This window comes from Pseudopipra pipra, chromosome 13 (genome assembly GCF_036250125.1).
Source record: "Pseudopipra pipra isolate bDixPip1 chromosome 13, bDixPip1.hap1, whole genome shotgun sequence".
In the NCBI taxonomy this organism is placed as follows: Eukaryota; Metazoa; Chordata; class Aves; order Passeriformes; family Pipridae; genus Pseudopipra; species Pseudopipra pipra.
The window spans coordinates 3,329,284-3,353,920 of NC_087561.1; the positions used below are offsets into that span (position 1 = coordinate 3,329,284).

At 41.3% G+C, this 24,637-nt stretch overlaps 1 protein-coding gene across 7 annotated transcripts in view; it reads left to right on the forward strand.

Annotated features, from left to right (window-relative positions):
- The window catches only part of LOC135421353 (5-hydroxytryptamine receptor 2A-like), a 205,863-nt gene that overhangs the window by 116,013 nt on the left and 65,213 nt on the right, over positions 1 to 24,637 (forward strand). For 6 of the 7 annotated variants that reach the window (XM_064669719.1, XM_064669716.1, XM_064669713.1 and 3 more), the window contains one exon: positions 16,666 to 17,080. The exons of the other annotated variant lie outside the window; for it this stretch is intronic. The gene's annotated coding sequence lies outside the window, so the exon portion shown is untranslated. The remainder of the gene's footprint in view (positions 1 to 16,665; positions 17,081 to 24,637) is intronic. 7 annotated transcript variants of the gene reach the window in all.

Below are 24,637 nucleotides of genomic sequence, written 5' to 3' on the forward strand. Positions count from 1 at the left end.
TGGATGGAGTTGGTGGGAAATTGCAGCTGCCATGCACTTCTCACTCAAGGCTCTGATGATTCATAAACTTGGGATACTTGGTCACCTTAACTTTCAAGCTCCTGAGGTCTAGGCTAGGAAGCAGGTACTGCAATCAGACTATATGGGCTGGCACAGGAGCTGGCTTTGCATTGAGGAGAGGAAGGCACTGAATGCTGGTGATGGAAAGCTCTGCTTCGCTATGAGGAGTGGGAAACTATCCCATGAGAGTTTATGGCATACTTGGATTTAAACCCAGAATCAATAGAGTCCAAGCTCTCAGAATCTTCAACACTCATGAAGTAGTTTACATCGGGCAGGACCTCTGGGAGTCTCTGGTACATCCCCTCACCGCAAGCAGGGTGTCATTAGTTGAGCTGTCTCAAGGCCTAATCCAGTTGAATTTTGGCTAATGGCAAAGGCTATAGAATTTCATCCTTCCTGTATTTGTTTTTATGTTGTATAATTAAAGAATCTTCCCTTCTCCAATTGTGGAAGTCACAGAATGCAATTTTGCCTGAATACCGAAGTAACACAGACAGGATTTGATTAATAAATAGCAGCTTTACTGGGAAGCTGCCTAAGGAAGTGTCATTTTACTGTTTGAGGATTGTACACCTGGTGAGCTGAACTGCTGACCTGATCTAGGCTCAGGTAGGGCACAAACTGTTTGTTGAATTATCATGTCTGGGCATAACTGGAAGAAGCTGTAGTGAGGGCTCCCACTGCTGTGGGGACAAAACCAAGATTGGTAAGGTTATACCCAGAGAGAAAGACTTGTATCATCCTTTATTTATTTATTTATTTATTTATTTATTTATTTATTTGGGGTTTTTTTCCTTCAATCAAGTTTTTTCACCTTGAGTTGTGAAGTTGGCATCCAAGAACTGGGTTCATGTGAAAGAAAATGGGGTGTTAAATGAAACACTTGGGCACCAGAAAGGTCATGCACAAGCTCTAGAGTAAGAGTGGGACCTCTTTTGTCCTCTTTTTCTAATCATCAGAACAAATTATTTTTTTTAGATTTTCCCTAGAGGAGCCTCATGTGTTTTTCTAAACATACATGTATTTGACAAGAATTTGGGACTTTTGCCTAGCAGAAAAGCATCTTAATTGCTACCCTTACAAGATGCATTATTATGTAGTATGCAAGGATTTTGAGGGGCTTGGAGAATGTTCCCTTTTTGTCTGAACAGTTATAACTTTCTGTAACTGCGTATCCTGGCAAGTATTCAGAACATTTCTGTGACCTTTTTACTGTATGGAAGTATTGCAGAACTCACTTTATAATCTCTTTTGCAATACCCTCCCCACCTGTAACTCAAAAGTTCTTTGTCTTGGGGGCTGTTGAAAGTAATTGTCAATGGGCTGGTGAGAGAAACTGAGTAGTAGAACAGATAGAACTAAGGAGGTAGGAATGGAATGGATTCTGAGATCAAGGGTGACATTCATGTACCAGCCTGTCAAAACAGTAACAGAGACAAAAGGTAATGCACAGCATTAAAGAGCAGCTTGTGTTAAGGCACCTGAACTGCCCTGGCTTACATGTGGTGCCACGCAAAGTGACTTTGGAAATAATTTAATTTTTCACTGTGCACACACGGGGTCCTGCAAATAGCACAAATCCTGGAGCAGATTTGCTTGAAACCATGAACGTTTTCCCTTCTGTGAGAGCTCCTTTGGTGGTTGTGGTTTAAAATAAATCACGTTTCCATGCGTTTTGACTTCCTTGAGCATTATGGGAGATTATCAACGACTTCACATGCCGGGTGATATTTCAGATGTGGGTGTAGGGGGCCCTCACACACATTTTGCAGCTTATTTGCTTTATCACTTACTTCATCTGTATGCGACCCGTCTCCAGCAGTGGAACTTCACGTGTTCTGTGAAGTTCCTGCCAGCTCAGAAGATCTGTTCCTTCATTAAACTATAAATATGTGGGCACTATCACTCAGCTTCTCAGCAGTAGCTACTAATGCTATAAACAGTCTTTTGGGGCTCTTTGATTCTGAAGCATGTGGCTATTCTTGCATGTCTGATGGCGGTTGTAGTTTGAACCAACCAACCAAACCAAGGAGGCCAAATGGGATTCCCTCAGAGGTCAGAGAGCCTTAAGCACGAGGCCTGTAGTAGCATCCTGGAGGTGGTTAGAGTCAAAGCTGTTTTAGCAGCTCTGGGGTAGCTTAGGATTTCCTGAGATAGGCACATAATGACCTCAATGATTTTGGGGTGCCTGACTAATCTTGCTGAGTGGAGGCTGGGAAAAGAGAAAAAGGACCAGAGGAGAAAAGCAGAAAGGCTGAAAGGGAAGAATGAGAGAACTTTCTCCCAAAGAGACCATGTACCAGAACTACGCACCTGAAGATGGCCCTTGTTAGTGAAGTAACACCAAATACCTCCCAGCCATGGCTCTGGCAGTGAAAGATATGATTTTTGAATTACAGAGTGAGATATGGACAAAAATACAGTAAAATGCAGTTGAAAGGGATGAGTGTAATTGCATGCATGCAGCATGGATCCTGTTTTCTTGTTTGCAGCAATTTATTTATCACACACTCAAATCCAACCCAATTATAAAAACAAGTCCTAGCATCCTTTTTTTTTTTTTCTCTTCATGCATTAAACTGGGGAACTGCCTGAGTAATTTGCTTCTGAGTAGAAGTAATTACTCAGGTTTGCACTAGCTGACTTTCCTTTTATTAAGGTTTAGAAACAATACTGTATTTTGAATCCCATTATTCTTTTCATCGTTAGCATTAAGCACAACATTAGTAAGCCAGATAAGGGGCATGGGGTGAGCACAAAGAGATTTGCTTTGCTTGGGGGGTGGGGAAACATGATTGATATTTATCAGTGGTTAATAAATTCAGTGGCTGAAGTCAATCTGCAGCAGGAGGAAAGATTGTTTTATAATTCTATTTCCTCAGTAAATGACATTTTAGAATTTCCTTGATTATTCATCTTTCTGGCTTTGAAAATTTCTAATTTATTTTGGAGGCTGGGTGGTAATGAGCTTGTAGGCAGCTTATCACATAATTTCCAAGTGGCAAATACACTGGTCTGTGGTTGTATTTTTGCTTCTGATAGGGTGTGTTTGCCTTATGCTTTGCTAAGCATTAAGATAAAAAATACACTTCATGGTAATTGTGAGTCCTGCCTGTGCTCCTGTGGAGGGAAGATGATTTTAGGGATAACTTATCTATCAATATGCCCCTCAAAACAGGTATGAGTGTCTTTATGAAACCCTTGCAGTGGGAGATGGCAGTGGGGAAGTGACTGTGCAGCTGCTGTGTGAGATTGCATGATGATGAACTCCCATCAGTGGCAAAGGAATGATCTTCATCCTGCACCATATTCCCTTTCCCATATCAAATGAATTTAGAGAGTGAACACCACCTTCTCTGCTCCTCTGTGCTAAGCCACCAGGGTCTGAAGAACTGGATTTGGACCATGAAAGTTTGTGTCCTGGGGCACAGGGACTTTCCTTCCCGAGGCCACAGGCTGACAAATCCAGCCCAGTGAGGAAATTGTAGTGTTGACCCTGAGCCTGACCAGGAGATGTGGCCAAGGCTCACTCAGCTCCAGGTTTCCTCCCTGGCTTTGAGGGTTTGCAGCCCACTTTGGTGGAAGGAACTTCTGGTCTAACCGTGGCCATTCTGAGTGCAGTCAGACCTGGACACAACACCTGTCTTACAAATGAACGCTTTTATTTGCATCTCCAGTAGTGTTCCCAAATGCTTTGTGCTAAATGAAATGCATTGTTTTGTTGACTTAGCTTTTATCTTACTAGTAGAGTTTTCAAATTATCGTGTGTCAAAAAACGTCCTATTTTGGAGATCATTATACTCAATAAAACCAGCAACTAAACCATCATCTCCCAGTGTTCTCACAGCAAGTACATTTAAAATTCAGGTTGTGCTGGGGGATAGCACAGCAATGAATACCCAGAGACAGAACTGAGATTGGATTTGTCTAAGTCAGCAGGATTAATCCCAATACTCACAGAAGGTTTAGTTCTTTCCATGTAGGGTGCAAACCTTGTGGCTCTGAAAGAATTTGCAGACCACAGGCTTAGCACGTGTTGCACAAGATAAAAATGGACTTTCTTTAAAAACCACGATGGGTTAAAAAACGTATTATTTTGAAAACTTAAGAGAACTAGTATAACAGCTTATATCCCTTTGTTTATGAGCTCACAGAGGAGATACAAAGATGACTACTCAGCTCTGCAGTTTGAGAGTTGGAGTCGGTTGTTAACTGGGCTTCCCTCTACCAAAAAGTTCTTTACTGTTTCTGTTGGACTCCTTCACACCCCTGTCTTTGTTGGTGATGACAGGTGCACATACAGAGTTGTATCATGCTATATGACAGAGCAGGTACTTGTTTGCCACAGCTAATGTCTGAAGCCTAAAGATGTTGCCACATGAGGGTGTTGTGGGTTTTGTTGAGCCTTAAGTTACAGATGAAGAAAAGTTTGATTTATTTGTTCCTGATATTTGTAGAGATTTATTTACATGAAATTACATTGAATTACTCGCAGTAAATGGGCTGTTTTCTCCTCGTCTTACAATCTGAGGGGTCTGTTTGTGTAGTGAGGACAGGAGTGAGTCACCAGAGGAGCAGGATCTGATGCCTGATGTGCTCCACCAGCAGCAGCATCTCTGAAGAGCTTTCTGACTGCTCCCCAAGCCTGGCTGTGGCCATCAAGGTGTTCTTGTACAGCTTGCAGGCTGCTGGTTTCTTTGGAGAGGGCAACTCCTGGGGGCGGATGTACTTCCCTGTGTTGGTACATCCACAAATGTGGAGGTGCAGGGGCTGCAGCTGGAGCTGGCCCAGGGATTGTGCCAGGACTACAGCACCTCTCCTCAGCTTTACAGGAGTGGATGCAGTATTTTCCCCTCTATTTCCCATTGTGAGAAATAACTTCGAAATAGCAGCAAAGAGATCTTTCAGTTATAGAGTGAAGAGGAGATTAAAAAAGAAGGAATGGTTTTTTTATAGATATCTGCACCTCTATGTAATAAAATATTGAATGTGATGAAGGGAATTCAGCCTCATTGTGAGTCCTCTTACACTCAGAGGATGATAATGTAAAGGAAAACCTATTCCAGACATTTCTTCAGGCATTGCAGTTACTTCATTAGCCTTTATTTCTGCTCACTTCTGCTCTCTTGACAGCTTTTCAAGTCTTGGGTTCTTCCTTTTTGAAATGCTTTGATGTGCTCATCTGTCTGACAAACTGTTTAAGGTCTTGATCTTAATTTTACATTTGCAGATACCCACAGAGGGTTTCTTTAATGAAGTCTAAGTAAAGTTCTAGTTTTCTTCAAGAATAAACTTTTATCCTTGCCATTATTTTTCCCTTGGAATTATATTCCTATTTAACATCCAGTAAATTTTTAGTCTTACAGAGCAGCAATGGGCTTGTAGGGCTAGGGATGTAATTAAATGAGGATTTTATATTACTTTGGGGTGCCTTTTGTTAAAAGAACAGCAATACATCATAATTGAAAAGGTCTTTTGATACCACAGAGGCATGAGAGTAAGTGGCTGCCCAACCTCAGACTAGGAGTGCTCCTGTACATTGATGGATAATACAGTGTTTTCTGGGTTGAAGCCGTGGTTTTCCCTAGTTCAGGTTTGCTGTAAGGTAATTAAACTTAACTGTATAATTGTATAAACTACATTCATTAATTTTGGCACTACTGATGATGATAGCAATATGAATTCCTAAGTCTGTAACATGGACTGATGGGAATAATTCATTGCAATGTTGTAGCCAGATTTGGCATTTCAGATCTATAATACAAGACGCTGTGGCTATAAAAGCCTCCTTGAGGCAAAAGGAAGAGATGGGTGTAAGAGCAAAACGTTGACATTAAGAGGAAAAAATGTTTCAAAGAGGCCTGTGAAACAAGGAAGGCACGTCTGGCTTACTGTTAAAAATATTTGGGGCTATTATGGGAGCTCTGCTGCAGTGCTGAGGGACCTGCTGCAGCCTGGAGGAGAGACTGGTGGGAGTGGAGCACATCCACACTGTCCTCTGGGCCTTCACACCGGCACATGCAAACCTTCTGTGCAGTCTGAAACTCTTTGCTGCTTGAATCACACAGAATGTCTCTTTGCTACAGTAATGTTTGCAATAAGAAATAAAAAAAATACAAAATCAGGTAACATTTTCCTGGCAGTGTGAATGGCATAAATGTACTTCCAGTTCTAAGGCATCTGCTGCAACCTTGGTCACAACAGACTGGTCAAAATGTGATCTCTTTTTGAAAAGGCAAAACAATCTTCTTTTTTTTCATGGGGAAACTTTAGAGAAAAAATACTTCTGAAATCTAGAATTTCCTATTGCTTTTAATCTGCCAACGACTAGGAGAGTTTTGGCTGGTTGGGTTTTTTTTTAGTTTCTTCCTTTCCCCTAGAGCTTTCCTTCATAAATTAAATAATGTAAATAAAATATATACATTATCTAAAATAATGTAAAGTAATTCCAATAGCTAATTCCATTTGGCTAATTTTCAAAAGAAAAATATTTTACCTCAGACCCAGCATACACAGCCCTGCTGCCTTTAAATCCTAATGCAATCCTCATTCTTTAGATGAGGACTGAGTGATCCTTAAATGTGAGAAAGCTGCATCAAGGGGTTTGCCAAGGCTCATTAAAGTTCAATTAGTAAATTCATTTTAACACTAGGCATCCTGTCCCTTTTATTTCCCAAGCACAAGAAATAAAATTTTCATCACATACAAGTACATACTTAAAATGTGCTATGGAAATAGATAATCTTCATGTTTAATTCATCTTATATAATAACTGATGTCCATTAAGGGCTCTGATCAGGCATTAGGTAGGACAGCTACACAGTGGGGCATCAGATATGTGTTCCCCAACTGTCCATACTGGGAATTTTACCAAGTGAATTGAAATAAAAATTATTTTCAGAAGAGTTATCAAAGATTTTTTTTTTCTAAAGAGTTATTCTGTTTTCTGAGCAGTGCAGTCTTGGCACACACTCAAAAAAAACTTGACTCAGAACCTCTACATTGAGGGATTTTATGGTTCTTTTAGCTACTTTTGTAAGTTTTATTCATTTAACATCAATGACACAATCAGTTGTTGATTTTCAACCATGGGGAATAACCTCCTCTCCCCTGCCCCCAGCATTAAAAAAAATTTAAATTTTCACTTGGCTGTTTGATTGCAGAATATGAGTGTTGCGAGACTCGTGATGTGGACATTTAAAACATCAGTAAATCCAGAGGTAAAACTCAAGCATTAGGCAGCTCCCATGTGCTGGGGCTCTTGAGGCTGCTCTTAATTCCTTTTGTGCAGCAATGAACCTGCCAAGCTTGTGGCGCTTGTTATGCCATGATGGATGTCTTGTGGAGCCAGTCCTTGTCCCCAGTGCCTGCCCTTTCCCTTCCTCTGTTTCCTCTGCAGTGCTGCTTATCTGTGAGACATGGTGCAGCCTTCTGAAGTGGTGCAAAACCTTTAAATAAACATGGTATTTTTGGCTCAATGCAGGCGCGGGGACCGGTGTGACCGCTTTCTAAAGTGCTGGGTTGTGGCTGTTCAAACCCTGCCTTTGAGGGGACAGTTCTGCAGAGTGGACAGTGCATGCCTGTAAAACTATTCATTACAAAATGATTGGGAAAAGTAAATGAATTCTGCGAAGCTTCTTTTATTGCATTTATCACATTTACACGCAATTGAGGTAAAAGGATTTTGGGAATCTTAAAATGTAGAAAACAAATCATATTAAGGGTAATGCACATGTCAGGGAAAGAGATGCCCTTTGTGCTGTCCCTGCAAGTCTTGGCTGTGATCAGTTTAGGAGAGTTTTTAACTCCCAAATTGGTGATGTTCGAAACTTTGCTGGTGGTTGCAGCTGCCCAGTTCTTAGTCCTGTGGCACAGGTCATTAGGGACTGCAGCATTCTGGCTGCCCCACAAGACATGTATTTCCATGGGTTTTAAGTATTATTTGCTGGTACTGACCTTGCAGGAACAGAATTTTCCAGAAGAAACTCAAATATTAAGTCTTTCTAATTTTCACTGTACATCACTTTGGAAGGCTGCATTAAAGGGGAAAACTCCCTTAAGATATTTATTTCCCAACTATAATTACAAAAATAATGTTCTAATCTTAAAAAAAATTAAAATACTAATAAATGGGAAAATCCACAGAGAACCCCTTAACATCTAAAACAAAGCCAGCCCAGTGACTCAGGTGTTATTAATTGTTATTTCTTAGTGTTCTTAAAGAACCCTCCCTGAGTCTTTCTTGAAAGACCAATAGCTAATCTAAATAAGCTGCACTTTTCCCATCCTAGGTAGGCTAGGTCTTAAAGGTGACAGTGCAAAGTGTAGCCTCACTGTTGTTAAATATCAAATAAGCTTTTTGTGAAGGCAGTGGCTGTAACAGAGGCCCTGTTTTGTGTTTCTTCCCCTCACTGTGAGCACTCAGACAATTATTTTGGTGAGTCCCACCCGAAGGGGCAGAAATAAGCACACCCCTTGTAGTAGGAATGGCTGAGTAACTTTTAGATGGTGGTGAAATTTATACTTGTGACTCTGAACTCTGGGTTAAGCACACTTGATCATTCCTAAACAGTTGTCTTTAACTTTGACCCAAATGTTTCCTGCTGATAGAAATGCCACTTCCTTCATGTTGCGTATATTCAGAATCAGTACCTTATATGATGTCTACAGCTTGGCCAGCGCGTCATTCTGTGAAGACAGCAACCTAACACAGAATTCATTCCTCCCAGTGATACTTTTTGGAGGACCAGCTCTTTTTTTGCTGCCTGTACTGCTGTCACCCAGGATTAAAAGCTGCAGATACCCCTGGGCTGAAGTGTGAGCTTTCAGTGACTTGGAGAAGGACTGCACAGATGCATCAGAACAGCGTAGGCAATGACTTCTGGGAAGATCATGAAAAACTAAAGTCTGGCTGATGGAGCCCAGTTCCTCTCCCTTCCCCTTTGGCAGTCCTTCATGGTAACACAAAGTAAGTACAAAGCCTGGTGCTGAGACAAAACACCGGTGATTTGTGCTTGCTCTAAGTCTTCCTAAAGGCAAGAGGGATCTTTCAGGGCTTCCCTGAATTAATTCCTGTTCAAACTAAAGTCAAAGTTTAAGACAGACCTTACAGGACTGCAGCTGCCTGCCCCATGGCCATGGCACCAGGGAGCTGAGCTCTGAGACCATCTTTGTCACAGGGTATGGGTTCAGCTGGGGACGTGGGTGAGCCTGCCAGTGGATGTGTGGGGTTTTCAGCCTGCTCAGCCCTGAGCAGGGGCAGTGCTCTGCTGGGTGGGATGACATCTGGTATGGGGATGAAATTTGCTGAGCATCTGGACCCTCCTGGGACCAGCAGGGGTTACATTTGTGATGCTGAGTAAAACTGGCATATCAAAATCTCCAGCACAAATAGCACACAGAGAGTTTTCCCACTTTGGCAAGCGGGTCAGTGGGATCCAGTGAAAAACAGAGACTGAAGGAGTGGGTGTTTGAGCCTTGTGATGAGCTGAGATGATGTACTTGACATCCTGCTCAGCCTGGGTGCTCTCTCCTATTTTGGATAAGACCCCTTTGCTCCTGTGAACTGGTTGTGTGGGGGTGCTGGAATATATTTCCTGCCCCATCTGCTTTGGTGCTGTTGAGCATCAAGTTTTTGAAGCTGACCTGTGCTCGTTCTCGTTGATGGCAACCTTCAGATCAGTTCCATCTCCAGGGGATGGGAAGTCTTGGGTGTGGGGGCCTTGTTGGTGGTTTTGTGTGTTTGTTTGGGGATTTTTGTCTTTTTAACTTAAACCTGGTATGTCTATTTGAAATCAAAACATTTGAAATATACCCCTTCAGAATTAAAATGACCTTGCATAATTTCTATATTAAGATTTAAAGCCATCATAATATCTTAAATTTACATAAACCTAATATTTAAACATAAGATGTTTCCTATTAACATGCAAAGAAAGCTACAACTCTGGAAATTCTCTGGCTAAACACATGAATTACGCTTAATTGCAAACCATTTTAGTTCAGAAGAGCAACAGCTATCATCAATCCTTTCTTAGGCAAAGGTGTAGCTGAGGTGAGGTCTCTTTTAAGTCTTTTGATCATATTATGATTAGTCACAATTGGCTCAAATCACTAATTATGGAGATAATTTTCTTTGTGTGATGACTCTTGTTTAAATGCAAATCATGCTCGAAGGTTTCTTTTGTAGCCAGTGCACCTATTAAAATACTTTTTTCTGCATTGTGAATTGAATTCTAGTTCTGATTCAAAAGCAGTTTGACACAAATGGGAGGTAAAATTAATCATCTAAACAATAAGAAATGCAAAAAATTAGGAAAGAGTATGGTTGCTAACATGGTGTTGCATTAGCATACAGACGTTTGAAGTTACTGAATGCTACAACTGGTGGTAACTGTTACCAGGCAATCAGAATCAGTCTTTTTATTTGGGGAAAGATTAACAGGTAACTAGGATTATACAACAGGGTTAACAACAGCACCTTAAATGGAAATGTTTTGGCTGCAGTCAGTGGCTCCCAGGTCAAACTCCTATTTAGATCATTCCTCTAGTTTGCACAGTGTTCCTTCTGATGTTTTCTGCTCTTTCAATGCCCAAGTTGGGTTTCAGATGCATTGTTTTGGAGGTGAAGTGGGGTCCTGACATTGCTGTCACCCACCCTGGCTCCAGAGCTGCAGGTCCCCTTCCCTCTTACCACCCCAGTCCCAGGGCTGGGGGTGGTGTGTGGTTCATGGGCTGAGCATCTGGTCTAGGAGAAGGGAGAAGAGAATCCCAGCAGTGCACCAATGCAAATAGCTTTGTCACCGGTGGATTTGGCTCCATCTTTTTAAAGGACAAGTTTTTGATGTATTACAGAAAAGGATCTAGGCTAAGGACGCTTGGACCACTTCTCTGTTGGCCTCAAGGCAGGGCAGAAGACATCTCCTGACCCTGTAAAATGTGGGCAGTCCAGCTGAGCATCAGTGCTGAAGAAGGGATGTCTTCTGCTATGAGTCAGTACAGGAAAGGAATGTTGTCTCCTGCTGCTTAAGAAATCCACTCCCTTTCTTATGCAAAGCATATGGCAACAGTAACAGAAAGCATCAGCAACCTTCCTCTCATTTGAGGTGGAACTGCTTGACTGCACTAAAATTATGACAAGTGATATATTGGATATAAAGCAGGAACACTAATTGGGGATGATGTCAGAGGAGAGGTGTCTGAGGGACAGAGGGAAAGGTGATGCTGGCATATGTCTCATTCTCTGTGCAAAGGACTGCAGGAAAAAGGAGAATGACAGAGGGCAAAGCTGAAGCCATGCAGAACTGCTGTGGGTTTAATGTGTTTGCTGTACCCTACCTTGGTGGCAGAGAACTTCCCACTTTGCACCCTGTGCCAAACTTCCACGGGATGAAATTTCCAGTGTGGTTGCAAACATTATTGTCAGATTTCTCTGTCTGAAAAAAAAAAAAAAAAAAAGCTTAATTGTGCAGTCTTTGCTTTGCTCTGTTCTATTTTCTTTCCTAAAAGTGTTCTAAAATACCTATATATCCAAAATTGCCTATGCTGACTCTTTAGTGGGGAAACAGCAATGTGCTCATACCCGGGGGATCCTGGATGTCACCAGCTGAATTGGTAGAAAAGATTGAAGTTAGATGGATGGCAGCTTGAAAATTGGTCTGTGCTACTCTGACTTGCTTAGTGTCCACTGGAGAAAATGCAGTTTTGTGTCAAAATTGTGCTCTTTCTCATCAAAAGATCAAAATGAGAGTTAATCTCCTGCCCTCTTGTGATTGTGTGGGTGTGAATTGCTCTTTTGTGGGATGTTGGGTTGGGGTTTTGTGGTGGGTTTATTTCTAGTGCCTGTTGGTTATGAACTAGGGGTTTTAAATCAGGCCTCCAGAGAAACACAGCTGTCTTCTTACTGTCTTCTTACATGCTATGAAGCATTCAAAGGAAAACTGACAGCTGTTTTCTGCAAAATACTGATTTTTCTTTGCTTTAGTTGGTAACATTCAGTATTACCAGAACTGGGTTTAAATATTCTTTCCTTCTGTATTTTGGGAGTTCTATTGGCTGCTTCCCAGTTCCAACCTAGTTCTGGGGTAAGGACATAGCCTGTCCCCCCCACCTCTGACTCTTTCTCTTAAACCAACATGCAGAGAAAAAGGTACCTGATACAGTGTCTGTGTGGTGGCCAAAATGCAATTAGTCTATGCAGGCATCCTTTCAAAGGTTAGAAGAAACACTTTTAGTTGTTTGTGAACTATGAGAGAAAAAGACTTACAATTGACTGTGAGATTTATAATCTTTGCAGTTCATTCTTCTCTGGTTTCTTCTGTAACCACTTCATTGTCCCCATTTCTGTCCAACACTCAGTTACATTGGTTCACTGACTATTATTAAACAATCACAATCTATTTTAATTGCTGGTTTTCTGAAATACCTGTAACAATTTTGTTCTCAGTCCTGGACTTTAGACATCTAATTTGTTGCTATCCAGCATCTTGCACCTTTTAGGTGCTGAGAAGGCTCTTCCTTCCTGCAGAGGAAACAGGCACAGGATTTTGCCATCTCCAGCTCTCAGTGCCCTTGGGAGAAGCCCAGTTCATTATCCATGAACATTCCTGCCTCCTTCACTCACACACAGTTTGGGGAGGGTGCTCTGAAATGGTCATCCTTGGCACGGGTTCCCTGTGCTGGGAACATGATCTGAGGTGGATGGGATACCCTTTGGTCTTCTTGCATTTATTTAGTACCAGGGCAGCCCATGGGTATGATTCAGATATTGTAACCCTCATGCAAGGTATAAATATTTGTCTTAAATGGGATTGTAACTTGCTTGCTTTAAAAGAATAGTGTGAAATCAGCATAGGTGGCTTTTGTGTCTGTGAGGTTTCTTCATCACACCCAGAAGAAATCCAGTGGGCTCAGAGTTTTGCCTGTGGAAGGGAGTCCTGAAGAAACTGGAATTAAAATGGGTATTAAAAAAAAAGAAAAATAAACGAAAAAAAAGAGTAAAACATTCTTCTGTGTGTGTCACAGTAGTTAAAAATTGAGTTATCAAAATTTTTGTAGTTTTTTTTTGTTTGTTTTTTGAAAGATTATTATGAGTAGTTGTGTAGCAGCATCAACTACAGTGCTAAACTCAGACTGCAACACAGTGAAAAATATATGAATAATGGCACAGAATGTTAACTGCCCTAACATTATCCTGCTACCGCACCAGCTTTAAACATTTACACTTTTCAGAGGAACAGCAACTTAATTCTTAATTAAAATCACTGAGCAAATGCAGATTATATTTAATTTAAATATTTATAGAATTTGTTTAAGCTTTCAAAATAGATTAGACGTCAGACAGCAAAACTGCTAACATCTGAATGATAATTTTACTTCTGAGCCCAATTAAGAAACTAGTCAGGAGCAGAGCTAATAAATAGCCACGTTTGAGGAAATACTTTAACAGTGTTGTATGTACAGAAGGCCTTTAAAAATTAGTCCTCTAAAGCAAAAGGGATATTTAGAAAAATTTTGCTGCATCTGATAGTATCTTAAAATCTTGCATTGTCTCTTTGCTTTCTGGGAGTTGCAGTTCTTCCTGTTACCCTTAGTACAACTGCATAAAGTATACAGTGAACCAAAGACAGATCAAAAAACACCAATGTGCCAATCCACTTGATTTTTGTGATACTAAACATGTTAAATTGAAGCCCATGCTTATTCCAGTTGATTTTAGTTAGTCAACACATATAAAATTAAGCATGCAGGTCAATGTTTTCAGAGTAGAAGTACAAGTGTTGTATAAAGAAGATTTTTACAATTTTAAGGATATTTCTCTCAGTAAAAAAGTTGTTTGCATTAAAATATTCCTCCCCATCAGTATTTCTTTGGTAACCCAGTATATCCTTTGGCACAGCATTTTCTCAAATGTGGCTCAGCCACAGTCCCAGACTGCCGAGGCTTTTTCAGGGACCAGTTCAAACTCTTGAGTTCTCATTCCTGTTCTCCCCTAAGCCAGTTTTCTTCCTGATTTTTTTTTTTTTCAATTTCAGAAACACCTTCCCTATTGCATTTGTCTGTCACATGCCTAAAAGTGATCATATCCTACAAGCTTTAGGATGATTTAATGTAACTTGTAGGCTTAACTCTGCAAAAATGTTCATGTTGCCCAAATAACCTGATATCTGTGAAATCTTTCAGGACTGAGTTTGAACCTTCTGGAAATCTCTCTGGCAGTCTCATATTTTTCAGTGTGGCAACAAGTGCTCCTGAGATTAAAAGGCTTTTTGTGTCTTTCATGGAGATGTTACAGCAGTACTTCTTAACTTGCCTTACAGTCTTGGTTTTTACTCTGTATTATGAAGTCTGTAAGAGCTGCAAGATCTTTTCTGATTTTCCTTTATAGTGCTACTAAACATTATGTGAATTGTTTTAGATTGTGTTTCCTGTCTATTTGTACACTGCTGTTTAGGCTGGAATATAGCATGTGTTTAATTTTTCCTTGGCCTCATTACATTTCATTCCCTGCTTCAGTGCATCATCTGTCTCGTTAGTCCATAAATCTGATCTATTCTAATCACTGTAAATTCTCTGTTTCCCCTAGCTGTGTGTCACCAGCAACACTAGTCGCTTTGGAAATTGCTTTCCTGAAAGGTCATTTTACAAAGGATAGAGGAGGAGGCATTGTGCAGTGCTGGTGCACAAGGCTGGGGGTTGTCACTCGTCTCAGGCTCAGAGCTGCTGCTGCAGGAATGCCAATGAACGTGCCTGTGAACTCCTCTGTCACATGCTGAGATGGTCACCAAGGGGAGCACCTTGGGCCTCAAACAACTAGCATGGGGAAGTCTTCATTTGGGCTTGTGATCACTATGCAGTATAAATATGGTGGGGTGGCCTGGTAATGCACAAGTTACCAGTTCAGTGTCACTTTTGCTGGAAAAAGGACTTTTTAAAGATAGAGGTTTTGTGGTACATAGAAACAGGCAGTGATGCAGAGCCAAGAACACGCAATGGGTGTTCCATCACGGGATCCTCTTATACAAAAACACACTGTGCAAGTCACCTGTGCCTCCTGCTTGGCTTTCTCTCCTCTTCCAAGAGCACTGAGGGGCTGATATTGATATGACAGTAGGTCTGTGGGTTAGCTGAGATCAGTTACAGTCAGTAATTTTCCTGCAATTTTCATGCTTAGAGGTGTCAGTGCCTCCACTGTGCTCTTGTTTCTGTGCTGATTGTGCCTTGGGGCTGGTTTGGTGCTGCAGACATTGTGCTGCAGCCAACAAGCATCTGCTCACGGCCTTCCTTTTTCTGCTGCTTCCCCTACTCACTTAGCACTTCTGCACTGTGTTAGATATCCACAGGAAACTGTTGGGCAGAGATTTCCATCTTCCCTGGATGCCTGTACAGCCTTGGCTTGCCTGGTGCTGCTCTGGGTCTCTGTGGGTGTGTAGGCTGCACTGTGGAGTTTTGTCATTCTAATTTTCTTAGGCTGTGCAGCAGAGAGGTTTTGGAGCAAGAGCTGCTCAGTTCCTCAAACTACCACGTTTTTCCCTGGCCTGGGCTCCCATGCTGGACTGGCTCCCCTTGCCAGTTGTGGTCCATGATATGGGTATTTGCTCATGGCTACAATTCACTCTTGCAAAAGGGTGTTGTCCACTGTCTTGGATAAGTGAGTTTAAGATTCATGAATGAAAAGAACAGGATGAAAGTTAAATGCTTTCCTGAATCCCTCCATTCTGTTTTTTTACCTCTTTCTGATATTTCGCTTAAATGGGAGAGTAAATGGGAATGAAAACTTGCCAAATTTTGGTTGGATTACTGAAGGGCAGTTTCCACAGCCATGTGACAGTACTACATCAAAATTCTATGACACTGTTTCATAGTGGTTTTAATTAATCAATTTAATTTAATTTTGCGAGGTTTAGTAGGTTTTTAATGACCTTTTGAATTTGTTTCTGTTTGTGGGTTATTACTTGCTTTTCTAGCCCAGGGGTGCTGCATGTGTCATGCTATATTAGCTTTGATAGTCCACTGGTGATGGCAGAGGGTATAAATTCTCCCTGTTGCACAGAAATATGCCCCTCCCTTCTGCTAATTTGTCAGATATGCTACTTTCATTAACAAACTTAATGCTTAGGGGTCTGATTGCTGAAAAGCTTTGGTGACATATTAAAGCTTCCTGGCTGGAGCTGCTTTGTTGTGTTTGCAGAAGAACCATTCTAACCACTGCAAGTTTGCATCAGTGGAACCCAGAGAAGAAATTCAGCTATAAAGCAGATTAAATAAAGAAGTAGAGTGGAGGAGAGTGGTGTGAGTTCTTGCTGATGCTTGTGTGATAAAAGCTGCTTGCATCTGAAGATGTCAATTATGGGCAATTTTTCCTTGGTGTTGTGAGGTTTGAATTACTCAGAATGAGGTTTAATGATAAAATACTAACAGTAGAACAAGTTCTGAGTGAGCCACAGCTGACCAAGCCTTCTGACTAATAGGATCTTATCTAATGGACTATTCTAATGAAGGTGTTTCAGACATACTGTGTAAAAGCCACAGATGTTTAAATTTGAAGGATAAACGTTGTTCTTCATTCATCTCTCTCTCTCCATTTCTTTCTCCTCCCCAAAGGTCTCTTCATGTGTGAGTCTCATCCCCACTGAGGAGTTCAGCTTGCTGCCACCCACCAATGTGGAGTGCTTTGAGAAGAGCCCACTGAAGGCCTGATAAGAAGGCCCTGAGTCACAGACCCAGCAAACCTGACCAGCTCCTCGCCATACACTGGTCTCAAATCTTCTTTGGAGCAGCGACCAGAGGGGCTGAACTTTGCTGTTTCCTGCTGTGCTGCCTGGAACATTTCCCACGTTAACAAAGGCTGATGGAAACCTGTATCTAGGGGGTTCTATGTGAGATACTCTCCCTGCTCCCCTGTGGCCTCTCCCTGTGCCAGTCCCTGCCGACGGCGCCGCATCACCGCGCACCAGATGTGCAGGCGGCTGCAAAGAGCTCCCCTCCCTGAGCACAGGCGCTCTCTGTCACGGAAAAAGTAAGTGTTGGTCAGTAAATGCTGGGTAAATGTGTGACTTTGTGTTCAGATAAAGAAAATGCTGCTCCTCGGGGGCGGGCAAGGGCAGGGCAGTCAAGAAATCTGGCAGTGCCTGGGTTGGGAAAGCGCCAGTGCCAGCCCACTGAGAGCTGCCTGGTAAGGCAGCTCTCCCAGGTGAGGTGAGATGTGGTGAATCCAAGATTACCTTTAGAAAGGTTTATTTGGCTTAAAATGCTTTGTTAGCAAATGCTGCTTCTGACTTCTTCTAACTTTTAACTAGCCTCAGTTCACCTGTCTTTATTTTAAATTCAAAGGTACTTCACCCAAAGTGTTCTCATCAGCCAAGCCACTACACAGAGTAGTTTAGTGTTCATCTGTCTCATTTCTTTACTGTCCAAGATGAATCTCAGGGGACTAAAGCTCTGAACCAAGTAGCTTCAGGCAATTCATCTGGAAAACAGAGCCACTTAGACTTTTGTAAAGAAAATAATTTAGTAATCAGTGTAAGAGACCTGTCTCTAAGCCAACCCATTTCGAAAATTTGCCAGTGTAGTAACTACAAACATTTTATGACAATAATACTGATGATGTCTTTCCATTATTGCCAGAATTTCTTCTTCCATGCAACTACAGGACCGAACTGGCTTTGCATCATCTTCCATATTCCTGCATTAGAAATGCTTTGTAACTTGAGATTGATGCTGCTGAGCTGGACATTGAGCAGAGACATTTTCCTGAGCATTTCCCTGCTGACCAATGCAGATAAAACCATTGGGAAGTGAGGAAGCCATTGCTGCCACGCTGCTGGCAGATGTGCTAATTCAGTGCATTCTCACCCAAACACTGAAGTTTCTCAATTTCTTGTACAATATCAGTAGGCCAATGTTCCTGTGCATTCTGCTAATTGGATATGTATACTGACTCTTAAAACTTTTATCTAATCTCAGAGTTCAGGCTCTTATCTTATAGTTTTTCCTCTTTTTTTTTTTTTTTTTTTTTTTTTTTTTTTTTTTCAAATGAGAAAACACTTGTGTTCATGAACACATTTAACAGTGCAGTTTCTGTGCCTTCCAACCAGCAAGGTCCCATTCCACAGTGCTGGATATCACCCAGATGCAAATGATACCTTTCCTTTTTGAAAATTTCTCTGGCAAACATAAAATTCGAAGTGAAATACTGCATGAAACAAAGTGAAGGATAGACTGGTCTATAGTTATAATGTTAATGCAAGGTTTTGGCTGCATGATTTTTAGCTTTGCTTTTGTTTTGATTTATCTATGGTTTATCATATTTTGAAAGTATAAATGTTAGGGTAAGAACAAAGTTCCTGTACCTGTATTAGTGAAATACTCATTGCTCTCCAGTAACAGTTACATGGTATTTAGGGAAAACTTTTGCAGGGGTTTGCTCTCCTGGCTTTTTTGCTTTGGGCTATGTGGAAAATAAGTGGGGCAAAAGCTTCCCACAAAGTGGGAGCAGGGGAACAAGTAACATGGGCTTTACCATTTCAAGCTCAGGGAATCTCCAGGCACCACTTTTCCCTGTAGTTCACAGCAAGGCAGTCCAGGCTCAGCACACGTATCAAATCTACTGTTTTGCCAGCTTGGTTTCATGTGGTAAAGGTTACTGCCTAGTTAAATTAAACACACAGAAAAATACAAGAAGGAGCAGAAGTGATGTGCCTGGAGGCACTGGAGGCACAGAAGCCTTTATGGTGCCTTTCACTGGCTCGATTACATTTCTGGCAACTATTTTCAGCATTGTTTTTGAGCAATGTTAGTGAGGAGGGAGCAGAAAGAAAATCATTCCAAATTGATGTGCCCTAAGGGCTCATCCAGAAGACTTTCACTAGCTTCATAAAAGCTCCTGCACACTTAATGTAAAAATTATGGCAAAATGGTTTATCTCCTTTTCATAATCTTGCCTTTTAGCCTCTTGCTTTTTAATGTACTACCCTTGTCCCTTAAAATTCAGAGAAGAGTTTTGAAGTTTACGTACTATAAAACCTGAAGGTAGCAATCTTGAAGGATGTTTTGAGCAGCACTGTAGCAGAAAGACAGAGTCTGCACACAAGGTCAAGGCCCCAGGAGGGTCTCACTGGAGACTGGATAGTTGTGAAGTCCCAGCAGCACATCCTGCTCTGATAGGTCAGAATGATTTGTTAGAATTTGACTAAGAATTCATGAGAAAATAACTTTCTGGTGGAGAAACAAAAAAGCTTTAACATCACCAACCCATTAGTGAAGAATTGTACTTTTGGAGAGTGTAACTATTTCCATAAAAAAAAAAAACCCTGGTTGCTGTCTAGCAGTAAAAATGCTGCGAAGAACCACACAGGTTGTTTCTGGGGGAAGCATTTCTCTCTTTGACAGCTGCAGTAGAATTGCTTTGTGCTTTTCTTAGGAGAGGAAAAAGCCCCCCATACCCACCAGTGTGCTCTGTATGATCACCTGCAGGATTTACCATCTGCCCTGCTCATCCCCCGGCGGGTGGGAGGTGTGGATGTCCTGCTGCCAGCATTCAGAGACCAAGAGGAGGGGAAACCACCTCCAGTTGGATCTCATCAAATAGCTATTTGTTTCCAAAAAGTGCCAGCAGATTTAAATTACTGCTGCTGTTGTCAACAAGTTCCCCCTGCATATTCTGTAATGATAAAGGTCCTTGGAGGTTGTGGATCACTTATGTTTCTCAGCGTAGCTACAGATTGTGAACATAAGGGTTGCATCGAGGAATTTAAATAATTAATTGAAAGGCAGAGGTTCCTTTCCTTCTGTGTGCTTTGCGTAGGAAAATTCCTGCTGACTCCACGTTTCTTGCTGCTGAAGAAGATAACCTGGTCAGGTAGCTCAGTGTTGACTCAGAACTTGCCAGCTTTTTCACTTGACATAAAGTTGCTCTCAGACACAGCTGCTGCCTTGCTGCTACCAGTGCCAGAGAGTTTGATGACTTAATCAACGTGTTATTCTATCAGGAACCATTTGTGGATTCAAATCAGATGCAGGATGATAATTTTTGTAATGAAAAAAAAAGAGTTAATTTTCTCAAATTGAAAACAAGCCCATCATAAAATAGCCCATGTCCTGTTCCTGCTTTGCTCTGAAGCCAAGACTAAGCAGGTGGTGCACCTAGTCTGAACTATGCAGGGAAGTGACTTTGCTGTTATTATTTGCAGCAAATTTTCTTAGAACCTGATGGCTAAAAAAAAAATTAGGACAACTTTTTTTTTTTTTTTTTTTTAATGTTAAAACTGTATCCTTATTTCTTTGTAGTTTATTCTTCATTAGTGATTACTTTCTGTGCAGACTGAACCATGCAGCAGAAGTTTGAGGTTCACCTTCCAAAAATCTGAGGGTTAAAATGAAGTGTCAAAACCTTAAATAGACCTGGGTAATACAGACAAACTATAGTCTCTTTTGATCTCTTCTAGTTAGGGCTTCTTATTTCTATCTTAAAAAAGAAAAATAGAATGAAAAATATATATATAATATTGGACTTCTCTAAAGGAAATACAGCTGAAGGAATACCTATATGGAAAGTGGTTGGGGGAACTTCTTGCAGCCTCACAATTTTGGAAATATAAGGAGCAGGACAATAATCTGCAAAGAATAGGTCCAGTCTTTATGCTTCAGTGAAGTGATGCTGAAAACTTTTAGCTGACACCGTGAGTTGCTCATTAAACCCAAGGGGAAACAATGGACATTTGGAGGCTTTAGGGGTATTTTTTTGTGCAACAGAAAGGATTAGTGCAAGGAAAAACTACAAAATTGCTGATTTTAAGTCTTCAGGGAGTCTGGGCAGTGCTCTGCTTTGACAAAGAGCAGATCCAAGGTATGATAAGCCCATTACCAGAGAAATACATCCTTCTGACGTGTACCCGGCTCAATAAATGCTGCCTGAAACACAGTCAGAGCCCATTACTCTCCCTTGACTGGTGTCTGTGCTCAGCAGTGCAGATGGCTATCTTCTCCCCTGTCTTTTTGAGAGTTTATGGATTACAGAATAGCTCTTTCATGGCCAGTGAAAGCAGATGAGCTAAATACTTAGCAGTGATTTTTTTGGCACCAACAGCAGTGCCTGGAAGTGGGCTACTGAGTTTCAGGTTTGTTTTGTGCCCTTCCTGTGTTCCAGCTCCCTTCTGATAGTGAGACCGAGTCAATCAGAGCATCAAAAGGGTTCAGACTACTAATGTGCTCAGTATTGACAGAGCTTTATTTCTTAAAAAGAGGGAAAAGCGTGAGTCCTTCTGCTCCATTACAAAGACCATTGCTTTTTATGATAAGCAGGGATGTGCTTGTTTACTTTTCCCCCCCCGGAATTAAATTTAATTGAAACTCTTTACTGTTGCATTGAATTAAAAGCTTCTTCTCCCTATATTTTTATAATATTGCAGGCAGCCATTAATCATCTGGTGACTTCCAAAAGAGATTTTTTCATTCAAATTTAGCTTTTGCTGTTCATGATTCTAGCTGGTGTTAAACACTTCAATAGATCCAGTATATTCAGGTTTTTTGGGCAATATAAAAATGTAGATTTAATATCATTGACCTTTGATTTGGGAGATCATGTGGGTTAGATTACATGTTACATTTTGTTTAGAAAGGGATTGAATTTTTTTTTTTTCCAAAATTTCAGTTGCAACAAAGTAAAAGCTTTTCATTTTATATGACCCTTTATTACCTGGGCTTCCTTCTAACCTTGTTCTCTGTGATTTTATATTGCTGCAATTCCATTGCACTTAGAGGACGTGGGACCAAACCCAGGACTGTTGTGCTTGTCTTGAAGACCTTGAGAGGAACCTTGCTTTTCATGTCTCAAAGAAGTTAACACTTGGGTTTGAATCCTGACCTGTGTGTACAATTTAAGTACTAATTTAGACTGCTCTAAAGCTTCAGCATTAATCAGGAGATAAGCAGTAATCCTGGCTTTTACAAACTTTTGTAAGTTTACAGAATTACAGAGCTTTCTCTTGCAAGGAAATGTCTTGATCTTATTAACAAGGAAAACAAGAAGCTTAAAGCTGACCCAGAAGCAGTGTTGTTGGCTTGTTTGGTTCTGGGCTCTGCTCATAGCCTGCTGCCTCTCTTTGCAAGCAGGGACACAAAATGCACCTCGTTCACAACAGCAGATTTGCCCCAGCCTCTTCTGGGAAGACTTAGACAGTCACATTTCTTCTCTCTTTTCTTTCCCCCCTAGTATCTTCCTGACTAAAAGTCTCCAATTACATCCTAATTGGCTCCTTTCTTTTAATTGACCATCTCTCCTTCTCAACGGCAGCCAATGCTGACCTTCTTTCTGTGCTGGAGATGCATATTACTGCAGCTCTTTTGAGACAAGCTGTTAAAAAAAGAAAGAAAGAAATTCTAGTTTATCTAGCTGGTGGATAAACAGGATTTTAAATGCTGCAATTTTCTTCACAACTCCCTATAATGAGCAGGAGGGGGGCACCTACCTGTTTTCTTAAGCTTAGCAATTCTAGCATATCCTATATGAGCAGGGATGCAACAATTGTTCCTAACATCTACTTTTCTATGCTTGTTTTAACACTTCATGGATAGGTAAATCAGTAATTGTAACTGCAATATGTGATTATCACCTGTGTTCATGTAGTAGAGGTCGCCTAAGGTTGTGTTTTAAGCTAAAGCAAGGGTATGCACACTGTATCTTGAGAGATGTTTCTTTCAGCTCACTGCTTAGCAGACCTTTCCAGAGGCTTTTCCTGGTTTATTCTTAGCTTCTCCTGACACCCACAAATGACTGCAGAAAGATGGGTTATCTGCATTGCATAACAACTGTCAGCAAACAGGACTCCTTCACTTCTTTGGGCCAAAAACAGCAGCAGAAAGGCCGACCCTCACCTGGTTCTGTTCCGAGTGATGCCGCTGACTCATGGTGCTCTGTACAATTGTGGGGGATTCTTCCATAAAAGCATCAATGTATTAAGAGTAGATGTCATCAGAGAAAAGAAACTTCAGCTGCTGTGAGTTATTTCTGTCCATTTGGCAATCTGCTCTCATCCTCAATTAAACACCGTATCACCCTGGTGCTCCAGCATTCATTGCTACTCAAAACAGGTATGAAATAAATACCACTGTATTAAAGGGCATGTGTGACCACACAGTAATACTTAGGTGCTTATGGAGATGACCGCTGCAACCTATTCTTAAGCACAGGGATTTTATAACTGGTGCTTTGTGCAGCCTAAAGAGGCTGGGAGCACGTTCTGCCTGTCTGACCTCTTTCTGGGTTTGGGAGAGACTCTTTGACTGAGTGTCTTCTGTGTTCATGCTCTGCCATTTCCACGTGGTAGGAGGAGACATCAGGAGATCCTGCTTCGTGCCAAAGCAGCTGGTAGCTACAAAAGACATGACATGAGAAAGCAGCTTGCTATTACAATGGGAAAGTAGCAAAGGCCCTGTCTTCAGACCTTGTAAAATGTCCTCAGCTTGGCATTGTGAAAATAGGAGGTGATATCTGCAGTGGTTTGCACACAGTTGTTTTGGCTTTCTGGCAGAAAAGTGCTGAGGGGCCCGAGCCAGCTCCAGCATATTATTGCTGTGGCCTGGTCAGTGGCTCGTAGGGACCATCACAGACCAGAGATTTGGATGAAAACACGCTGGTGAAATTGCAGCTACTTATGTAACTATCCATCACCCACCACCATTCTTTGGCTCGCTGGCAGCACAGTGATGCTTTTGTATGAAAATCTGTGTAGCCATTGTTGTATTTTAGTAGGAAGTAAAATAGGACTCCTGGACTAAGGACAGACAACTTCCTATGACATTTGTCGTGAGAAGGACACCTGTACTGGAAGTAAAGAGTGTTCAATACTTAAGGCTATGTTTAATATCCTGCCCAGTGACCTTTTTAAGAGAGCTGAGAGTGCTAATGCACAGGGTAGTCTGTGAAAGGATATATGCTTTTAATCAGCTTCCCAATAGTAAGATAATAAAAGCAATAATCCTTTTAGGATTCTGCTTCTATGATCTCTATCTATATTTTCCAAGGTCACTAAGCGGAAGGGAAGATAAAGGAAGATAAGCTTCCAAGGAGCTGAACAGTAAAGTGAAAAACATCACACCCACCAGATTGTTCTGCTTCCAACTCACAGTGAGGGAGTCCAACCATGTTGAGAACAGACGGAGTGGTTTCGCAGGGCACTGGTCACAACAGATTTCCAGTGTAGCATGAGCTTCATCTTGTGGTCCCAAGCATCTTTTGATACATTCCAACTGAGAATTTGGATCTTTTCTTTTATCAGGAGACCAAACTATTTGGCCCGAGAGAGGGAAATTTATTTTTAGAGTTACATGTCTGACTTGGATGGGTTCAATGGGTTTGTTTAGTATCTTTAAGACCACAACAGAAAACACCCCACCTACTCCCTAAAAACTATCACCCTCAAAAACTACTATCTGCTGCATGTGAAAAAAACCTGCTGTTGGTGAAATTGTTAAGATTGTAGGATAGATGCAGTAGCAAAATATGCCATTTAAATGGCCAAAGTTGCTTCTGTTCTCAGCCGTGGTGAACCCTACTCCTCAGGACCAGATATCCATT